The following is a 10,329-nucleotide window of genomic DNA, read 5'->3' on the forward strand; positions in this document are numbered from 1 at the left end:
TCAGTCCAAATTTTGTCACCACTGCCTCAATGACACCCAGTCCTGATGACCCTTCGTGTATGACATGGGGGTTGTTGTACTGATACTGAGGGGTGCCTCAGTTCTGCAGTACTGCCATACTGAAGTAAGTACTGCAGAAATGATTGTACTAAATATCCAAGTGGCTTATGAGGTAGTGTCTCAAAGAAAATGCACAATATGCATTGTCTTGAAAACTTTATATCCAGCTAAAAATATATTGGACAAAGCCTACAGATCGAGACCCACTAACATGAATTCAAGATCACCAAATATCAGATTATGAATTGCTGGTTACTGACCTCAATAACAGAACACCTACTTACAGCACTACTTACAAGGCTTTATTTCATACATTATTTGGTCATCATTGAAGAAATAGAAACAGAAAGATCCAAATGAACTGAAATTCTTTTGCATGTTCTTTATGAATGCTCTAGACTGGACTATGGACACAAACAATTCAAACTTCAGGTGAAATATAAATCAATCTATTTACAAGGGGAAAATAAAATGAATAAATGATACAAGTAACTAAAAAAACAAATTCTGTTAAATAAAGGAAGGGGACCAACAGTAGTGCCTGAAACAATGAGGTTTTAGGATAAAAGGGGAAAATAAAATGAATAAATGATACAAGTAACTAAAAAAACCAAATTCTGTTAAATTAAGGAAGGGGGACCAAGAGTAGTGCCTGAAACAATGGGGTTTTAGGATCTACCAGCAATGGAAAAAATAAATAATTAAAAATAAAAATATTGGTATTAGCAGCTCTGAAACATAAGAATGTGCACTTGTGTGTGTGTTTGTTTGTTCAGTGGCCTATTTGCATGTAATTGCAGATGCTGAAATATCTGGAATAACTTGGTGAGATTGGGGGGGGGGAGGTTTACTGCTTCATTCTGGAATTGATTAACTACAGTCCCAAATGAAGAGGACCCTAGAAATTCTTTCTGTCATTGATCCAAATACAGTCAGTCCTCGTATAACATGTGTTTACACTACATGAATTCGATCATACATGATTTATAAATAGGGGAACGATATCGTATATAACACAAACCGAATTCGCTTATGCACAATTCGCCTTTGTGCTTACAAGAAATGGCAGTTGAACGCAGAATCACCCTAACTGAACGCAACACGATAGCAATGAAGAAAAGATTCTGAAAATGTATTTATATTTTTTATATCAGTGAAGTGGATACACATTTCACCATAATAACGGTAAAAACCCACACAATTGCAGCTATCGGTATTATCGCAAATGAAATTAGATCGAGTTTGCTCCCAGTTTATAACAGATTCCAATATCAGAAACGCAACTGGAAATTGTTTTTATTGTTTTAAAGTAGTAACCCCCAGAAATGTGCTTTAGTAAAATGTGGGCTTTTGAGGTGTTAATACTGTGTCTCGGGCTTTATGGAAGAGACACACTATTGTGTTGTTTATTCAGTTGCTACACGCACGCAGCTTTGTTTATGTGTATCAAGCATGCCTCCTCATTTTGTAATTGTGCTTTATTCCCTAAAAATCAGTAAGACACAATAAAAATACAATTAAAATGTATGAAAAGGAAGCATCCCAGTGAGAAAAAGGAAAGCAATATCGATAGACAGAGGCGGACTGGGTCAAAAATTCTTACCCGGAAAATGTGTAGCAGCCTCATACTAGCATTTATGGCCAAAATCATACTTCTGGCCTCCGGGCTCACCGGGGTTTCCCTGGCAAGGCTTATGGCCAGTCCCCCCCGTTATAGAAAAAATATTAAATTGTGAAACACTGAGCGAAATGAAATAACATGCGATATTGCACGTGCTACAGTCCTAAATGAGGAAATGCCGAGAATTAGAAAGAATGCAGAAAAAATAAAAACTTTCATAGCAGGAACAACTCAAAGTGTAATAAAATCCATTAGATCAAGACACAAGAATTGGAAGAGATGGAATGGTGTCATGGCTGTCATCTGTTTGGTTAGAAAATCAAACAAAGAACAAGTTTGCTTACAATAGAAGCAAAAGCATTAGCAATATTTTATTACATAATAGTTGTAATAAAGTACTTACATATTTTTATTATGTTTATTTATTGTTTGGTTACAAACGTGTGTTCAATCTTGGTTGGTCGGCACCTAACCCTATTTTTCGCATAGGGCCTGTTATTTACATTGCACGAGGGTTTTTAGGAACACAATTATCGAGCTATACAAGGACTGACTGTATATGATATCAAAATTATTTTTTGCATCTTTGTAACCACATCATAGTATCCAATTAAATTTGTCAGACAAGACTTTCCCTTAACAAGCCCATGCTGTGTCTGAATTATTCCTACAGTCTTGTCTAGATGATCCTGCAATGCATCTTTAACCAGTGGCTCCATTATTTTAATCGGAACAGAAGTTAAACTAACTGGTCTGTAATTACTCGTATCACCCTTCGATTCCCCTTTGTGAACTGGGGCTACATTTGCACATCTTTAGTCCACGGGGACTTCCACCAAGTCCAAGGATGCTCTCATAATTATAGCTATCGGATTGCTTAGTTCCTTTGCTGTCTGTCTCCTTTAATATTACTGAATAAATCCCATTCACCCTATGTGCCTTTCTTATGTTTAACTTCTACAGTTTCTCCTCCACTTTGCTCTCAAGTTATTACAAAATCATAAAGATTCCAAACATCAGCAATGAAAGGATATAATATTCTGAAACGTCAGGAAAGGATATGATATTCTAGAATGAATGTCAGGAATGAACTAATATAGTGTTCCAGAATGGATTCCTGAACATGAGGAATGACATCATTCCAAATACGCTTTAACCAATGTAGTCAATAACCATAACTAATGGGCTTTTGCACTGCCCTATCACTGAATACAAGACCATGCAGCTCAGTACAAGATGGTTGATGTATTCAACAGACCTGCAGCATAAGATACACTCTTTATGGTTCGTTTGAACCATAAATAGTGTAGAATTCAAACCTCATTTGAATGATGTCACAATAGTACAAACTCACATTCTGTGAGTTTGTACTATTGGGACCTCTTTCAAATAAAAGATCGTTGAGGTTGTCACAGACATTCTCTCACATATGCCAGACAAGCTGTACTTGCTACCTGGGAGTCTAAAATGCTGATGGAACTGATATTCGGGTGACATTCAAGTCAAGTGGACCCCATTTCGGTGAAGTCCGGACGGTCTGTGACAGCTAAATCCTCTACTTGTACCTTCACGATGGTGAGACTCTTAGTAACCCTGGGTATAACCTCCATGCACAAGCATACTCTGGGTGACCACCCAGGTGCAAACCAACGTAAGCAGGAGTCGAGGTGTGGTGCGCAAACCACATGTAGGAATGCCACCCCTGTGTTACTAGGCAATACTAGATGGTAGATGACTCTCATCAACCGGTGAAATACCACCTCTTTGCTTATTGGAGGTTTGAAGTGGTGGAACCCATGTTTAGTCTCCAGAGCTAAGTTCCAGTCAACACTACGCCATCTCTTCCAGCATGCAGCATGACTGATGACGTTTGAGGTTATGATGAACATCATGGCGAGATCCAATCTTCCTTACATTTCGAGGGTACAGCTCTAAAACGGTGTTCGCAGGCTGACCGCTAGTTATTACACTGGATGAACCTATTGGTAATCCTTTAGGACGCTTCCGGATCAGCTAGCATAAAATCTTGCTACCTCTACTGTGCCAGATAATGACAGGAGGGAGTCCGAGTAGTGTGTATGCAGGGGGCACTGTCGAGTCCACGTTATGTCAAGAATCTGGTTATATTCTTACAATGTGTATGCCATATCAAAAATTTCATTACTTCATACAGTAATGTCCCCCCCCCCCCACACACACCATTCTTACTATTGAATATACCATGAATTGTCAAACTAATAAAGTAAGCTTATCTGCAAAAAGATCTAAACCTCCCAAACACTTCCTAGTTCATTTCACAAATATATGTGGTTTCAATTCTAACCTCAACAACGTCCAATTCCACTAGCAGTCTGCCAAATCCCATGTACTTTTTCTGACAGAATCTTAGTTATCGGTTGATTCAAATACTGCTCATCTCAGTTACCCAAATTATTCGCTATATGATTCCTTTTGCCTCCGAGGTGGCACTTCTTGATATGTCCGTTCTGATATTCCCTGTCAGAGACTTGGCAATTTGGAATCTCCTCTTTTAGATCTTCTCTGGGTTAAAATCTCTTTACTTCATTGTATCAAATTCACCTGTTGTCTCTACCATTCTCCCAACTCCACTAATCATTTGGAGTTCTTTGACTTCCTCTCTTTGCAACTTGACTTTCTCCAGTCCAACTTTCATAACAGTGAGGTAATTTTCCTTGGTGATTTTAATGTTCACAACTCCAGCTGGCTTCCGTTTTCTAGTCACACTGACCCAGCTGGTCGAGATGCTGAGTCTTTTGCAATTACTAATGACCTTGCAAAGATTGTTCATTTACCTACAAGGATAATGGTCAATCCTAACCATACAGCCAACACACTTGATTTTTTTCTCACAAACAACCCTTCTAAATACACGGTCGAAGTGAGTGGTCCTTTAGGCACCTCAGATAACAACTTGGTGATTGTCTCTTCTCCAATGGAGCCTTTATCTCATGGCTATTCCCAACCTCGTATTGTTTGGGATTACAAGAATGCAAAATGAGATGACCTGCAAGATTTATTTTCTTCTTTTCCTTGGTCAGATTACTGTTTCAAAACTTCTGGTGTCAACAGTTGCCCAGATCTTGTCAGTGAAATTATTCTTGTAGGAATGGAATCCTTTATTCCAAAATCCACTTTAAAATCTCGTCCTTTATCCAAACCTTGGTTTTCCAATACATGTGCTAAGGCTATTCAAGAGAAGAACGTTGTATATCATAATTGGCCTGTTTCCAATCCTTCAGTTTCATTTTCTGCCTACACCAAAGCTCGCAACAATTGTTAGAATTTGTTATTTAGTTTTTTTAGGAGCATTAGCAACTAAGGCCATATTGCTCCGGGATATGCGGTGGTCATCCCCTGACCTTTCCGCATCCTCCGTATTTGGTGGTAATGGGCTCGAACCCCGCTCTAATCAAGAAGCGTGTGCTACGCACTGTCGCTGCTGCTCCTTCCCACCTGGCTACGGAGGCACCTGCAACAATTGTAAAGGAGTTATTAATCAGTCCAAACTAGATTTTGAACAGACTAAGAGTAGAAAACTTGCTTCTTGCCCTAATGGTAGCCAAGCATTCTGGTCTCTTGCCAAAGCTATTGGCCGCAACTTTTGCGCACCTCTGGTCCCACTTCTGTCAAAACAACATGGTTCTGTTTTCACTTCAGCCAAGGATAAAGCTGACTTGCTAGCGTCCCTTTGTTCTTCCAACTTATGTTGGAAGAACAAAGTCTCATACTCAAGGAGACTATATACAGTGAAACTTCTAACGGACACCTCTCTTTAACAGACATCTCTCTACAAGGGACATTTTCAAATTCCCCAATTCTCCTCTATTGGTTTTAATGTGTTTTCAGCTTCTGTCTAGCGGACATTCTCTGTAACGGATGCAGACAAGCAATCTGCACTGTTTCGTTTAGATTAGCACTTTATTTGATCTCCCCATAACGGAGAGCAGGCGAGCTCACGGCCCTTTTTCTAGGAACGTTTCTTCCACGTATTGCCTCAATCGGGTGTTTATTTTCTATTTCCAATTCTCTGAATTTTATCAAGGTTTACGTCGCGGTTCTAAACCCTTTTTCAAGAATTTTAAGGCACGTGTAAAACTTCTGATGAATTCGGTGTGTGTGGGGGGGGGGGGAATTTTGTCGGCCTTTCGTCTTTTGAGTTTCAGTTTTCAGTTTTGTTCAGTGTCTTGTGAAGTTCACAATGTCTTCTCGTAAACATTTAACTTTAAAAGATAAAGTCGAACTCATTAATGCGTATGATCGGCAAAAAAGATAGTGTTCGCAATCTCGCTGCAAAATTCAAAATCGGGAAGACGCAGGTAAGCGACATCCTAAAGGGAAAAAAAAATGAACTGCTCAAACAATTTTGGCAACACGGAAATGATCAGGTTCAAAAATCATTCCCGAAAACTGTTGGGCTTCAAATTGACAATGTTACGTAGTGGTTTTGTCGCGCATGTGCTAAAAACATTCCCATTAACGGGCCTATTATTAGGGAAAAGGCTTTGGAGGTTGCGAAATCTATGGGAGTAAATGAGTTCAAAGCTTCTGTGGGGTGGCTAGACAAGTTCAAAACTCGGCATAAAATTTCTTGGAAACTTTTTTTTTTTTTCTTTTGATTTGGTAGTTGTTGGCGCACCGGCCCCTGTGGCCACATTGCACCTCCCAAGGCTTTTGCAGTACTCCGATCCAAGCCCGAGGCGGGAATCGAACCCGCGACCCCTGGGCCGCCGGGCAGGCACCCCACCCACCCGGCCAGCCCGGTCGGCTCTTGGAAAACCGTAAGTGGTGAAGGTGGATCTGTTGATACTGGGGTTGTAACAGAGTGGACCGTCAAATTGGAAGATTTATGTCGTGATTTTGAAGCTAAGGATATTTACAACTGTGACGAAACAGGGTTGTTTTTTAAAGCTCTTCCTGAAAAAACAATGAGTCTAAAAAACAAAAAGAGCCAGGGTGGAAAAATTTCTAAGGAACGCTTGACTGTACTATTGTGTACAAATATGCTGGCAGACTTTGAACAACCTGTTGTTATAGGAAAACCACAAAATCCTCGTTGTTTCAAGGGCATAAAGTTGAATCTTTTGAATGTTGACTGGAAGTCTAATAAAAAAGCGTGGATGACACGAGATATCAAGAGCAAATGGATAAGTCACTTTAACCAAAACATGATTTGTCAAAACAGAAAAATTATTCTTTTCATGGATGCATCTCACCTGCACATTGAATTGTCCAACATTCAAATCATTTTTCTGCCACCAAACACATCTGCAGAGTGTCAGCGCTCGGATCAAGGGATAATAAAAAATTTTAAACTTCACTACAGAAAACGTGTTTTAAGACATCTCATTTGCAAACATGAACAATGTAACATGTGCGAGTGACCTTGCAAAGAAACTCAGCATCCTAGATGCGATTCAATGGATTTCCTCTTCAGTAAACGCAATTAGAAAACAAACTGTTGTGAACTGTTTTGTAAAGTCTGGCTTCTCAAACGCAAAAATTGAAGTTGTGAACAGCAATGTGGAGCATCAAGAAGAACAAGAACTTCAACATCTATTGATAATGTACGATACTTCCGCTACAAGTGACCCTGGCTACAAAGATACAGACTCGAACCTCACTACAGAAGGTGGTGCTCTAGATATCAACGACATTATCATCGATATTTTTCAAGAAGTTCCTCACGAGGATGAAGAAATGGAAGGAGGTCAATCTGTAGAAGAACATATTGACGACGAACCACCAATGAAAATAGAAGCGCTCACACAAATCAATCGTTTAAAAATATTTGTCGCTGCTGAAGAAGATACTGAAGGACTTTCGATGGTTTCTTCACTACAAACAAATGTTGAAAACAAAATTATCAGCCGGAAGAAGGTGCAGAAGAAAATAAGTGATTACTGTATGTATTTTTCTTAAGATACATAATATGCATAGCACAATTGTATGTATATTATTTAAATAATATATTATTTATTATTTAAAATATTGTGCAAAATCTGTATATAATTTAATTTAATTTTACATTAAACGTTTAATGATTTTTCTTTCTTTTTTTTTTCTCTCTCAGACTTCTTGTTAGCAGACACTTCTCTCTAACGGACACATTCTCGTTCCCCATGGCTGTCCATTTAAGGGAAGTTTCACTGTATATATAAAGTACAGTGGATTCTGGTTATTTGGGCCATCAGTTAATCGGGGCAGCCGTTTATTTGGAGGCAAATCTTAAAATACAGAACCCAATCGAGAAAATAGCCAGGGTTTACTTTGCTTAGTCAGGACAACATGCCGTTTAATCGGGGCAGGAGACCACAGCACTGGAGATTACCCTACAATTCTCTCTGACCGAAACACGTGGTACGGTCGGATTTCTGGATGTCACAACCATAAAACAATTAGCAGTCACCTGTTTATTGGGCTTTTCTGTTAGTGCAATCTATCATAAATGGATAGTAAACTCTATCTTATTGAATTTGCGATAATACCGACAGCTGGAATTCTGTGGGTTGTTATGGTGAAATGTGTTTACACTTTCATGGAACTTCAATCATATAAAAAAATTAATTTTCAAAATTTTCTCTTCATTCCTATTTTTAAAGCTTCGTAAGTTGTTACTTCGTTCTCACTTGCGCATATCATGTTACTTGCAATTTGTGTGTGCCATGTTCTTCATTACTGATTGCTTATTTTTTTTTTTTTTTTATTGTTTTAAATTTTAACCCCCAACCACAAATGTCAGCGAACAGAAATGTCAACGTTGGTATGTACATATTACAGTACATATTAATTATTCTGATTATCACGTATATTCTTCCAATTTTCATGTATCATTTAATTTTTGAATTGGTAAGGTAATAAAGGATAAATTTCTGTTTAATATATCTTTACTTTTATAGCCTGTGGATAACATTCCTCCTATTTTCGCTAATTAGAATTGGCGTTTAATAGAATTAAAATGTAATTCACAAAAGTGATCACAATGACTGGAGCTTACTACACATTATATAGTGAACGGTACTTTACTATGGTGACGCCATTGTAACATGATTTGATTGCAAAGTGAACCAATTGTAAAGTGGGGGTCCATTGTATTTTTAACTATTTACGTGAAACTTCGGATAATTGGGGCAGTCGCTTAATCAGGCCAAAATGCACTAGTCCCGATGTGTCCCAAATAACCGGAATTGACTGTACTTTGTGTGATGTCTGGCCAGACATATTTTGAAGCAAGTTGTATAGATAAATTCACCCTTGCTCCATTCTAAGAGAATTGTACTTAATATATGGAAAGACTGCTGCTATTACAATTTATGATTTTGAACTATCTGTGTAAACTGGTGTATAATCAGCAAACTGCGAATGGTGGGTTGCATGTAGTGGTCGCAATGGTAGGTGGCTAATTTTCCCCCAAAGGAGTGTAAATACTCCAGGATGGAAGAGTGCTTTAATATAAGAACCATGTGGTCTATGGTAAGATTTTGTGTTATTAGGAGTAACCCTTATTGTAATTCCCAGATGTCTATTGACATTTCGGTAAGAAGTATATAGATTCTCCTAGTGGGATGCAAATATAGTGCCATGCAGGTTGATTTAATATGGTTCTTAATTTAAAGGCATATTGTAATGCTAGTTGTTGACATCTGATGGACAAAGGTGGTTCACTTACATATACAAACTATGGACAGAAGCTGTATGGAGAGCTTCTGCAGAAATACAAACACCACCATGATGGACTGGATACAACCATCTAAGGATATTTCTCTTGGCTAAATCATACACTCATACACTAGGGCATCATAAGCTAGTTTGGATTGAATTAAGAACTTTGGTATAATCAGATTACAGTACAATGATTTGGGCCCGAACTGGTTTATGACATCACGTTTAGCATGTTGATTTTCTTCATACAGTTTGTTCGCAGCTGGTGTATATGCTCAATAAAGGTCAACTTCTTATCTAGTACACTGGTGCGCAAAATTTAAGAACCAATCAGGTTTTCACTGGTAGCTTCTCATAGGAGCGGCCTGGATATGGGAAAAGCATACCAAAGGAACCTCATAAGGTACAGAAATGATGAAGGAAACAACACCAACACAACAATGGAAACAAAACAGTACAGAGGCCAGTAAATCAGAATGTCTAATGGGGGATTTTAACTTTCCAGATATTGACTGGAATTTGTGAGTTGGTCACTCGCACACTAGCAAGACTTGTGGATTTATGGGATGACTTTTTTCTTCTACCACAACATGTTCAAGAAGCAACCAGAGGGAGTAATACTCTTGATCTGATTATCAGCAGTAATTATTCATGCATTAAGAATTTGCAGATAAAGAAACCATTGGGTGACAGTGATCACAATGTACTGATGTGGGAATTACTTAAAAGATGTTGTTGTTATGGAGGCTTAATGGCACATAAGCTGCTAAGGCTATAATGTGCCTATTCACTTATTATATTAAGAGATGAGAGTTTTCCACAAAGTCAGAAGAAAATCTGAAATCAGAAATTATTACAAAGCCCAGTGTGCCTGAGGAAGTCAAAAATTCAGAAATACTTGCCTTATCACCAATGAGATTTTCAAGAGTTATTGGTTTACAAAAATTAACCAGTGAGATCAAGAATTA

General features: G+C 38.3%; 1 protein-coding gene across 1 annotated transcript in view; it reads right to left on the reverse strand.

The window, feature by feature from the left end:
• The window catches only part of eIF3l (eukaryotic translation initiation factor 3 subunit l), a 425,669-nt gene that overhangs the window by 204,030 nt on the left and 211,310 nt on the right, over positions 1 to 10,329 (reverse strand). The gene's annotated exons all lie outside the window — the stretch shown is intronic.

Source organism: Mastigoproctus giganteus, chromosome 7, assembly GCF_048544385.1.
Source record: "Mastigoproctus giganteus isolate SK-2022 chromosome 7, ASM4854438v1, whole genome shotgun sequence".
In the NCBI taxonomy this organism is placed as follows: Eukaryota; Metazoa; Arthropoda; class Arachnida; order Uropygi; family Thelyphonidae; genus Mastigoproctus; species Mastigoproctus giganteus.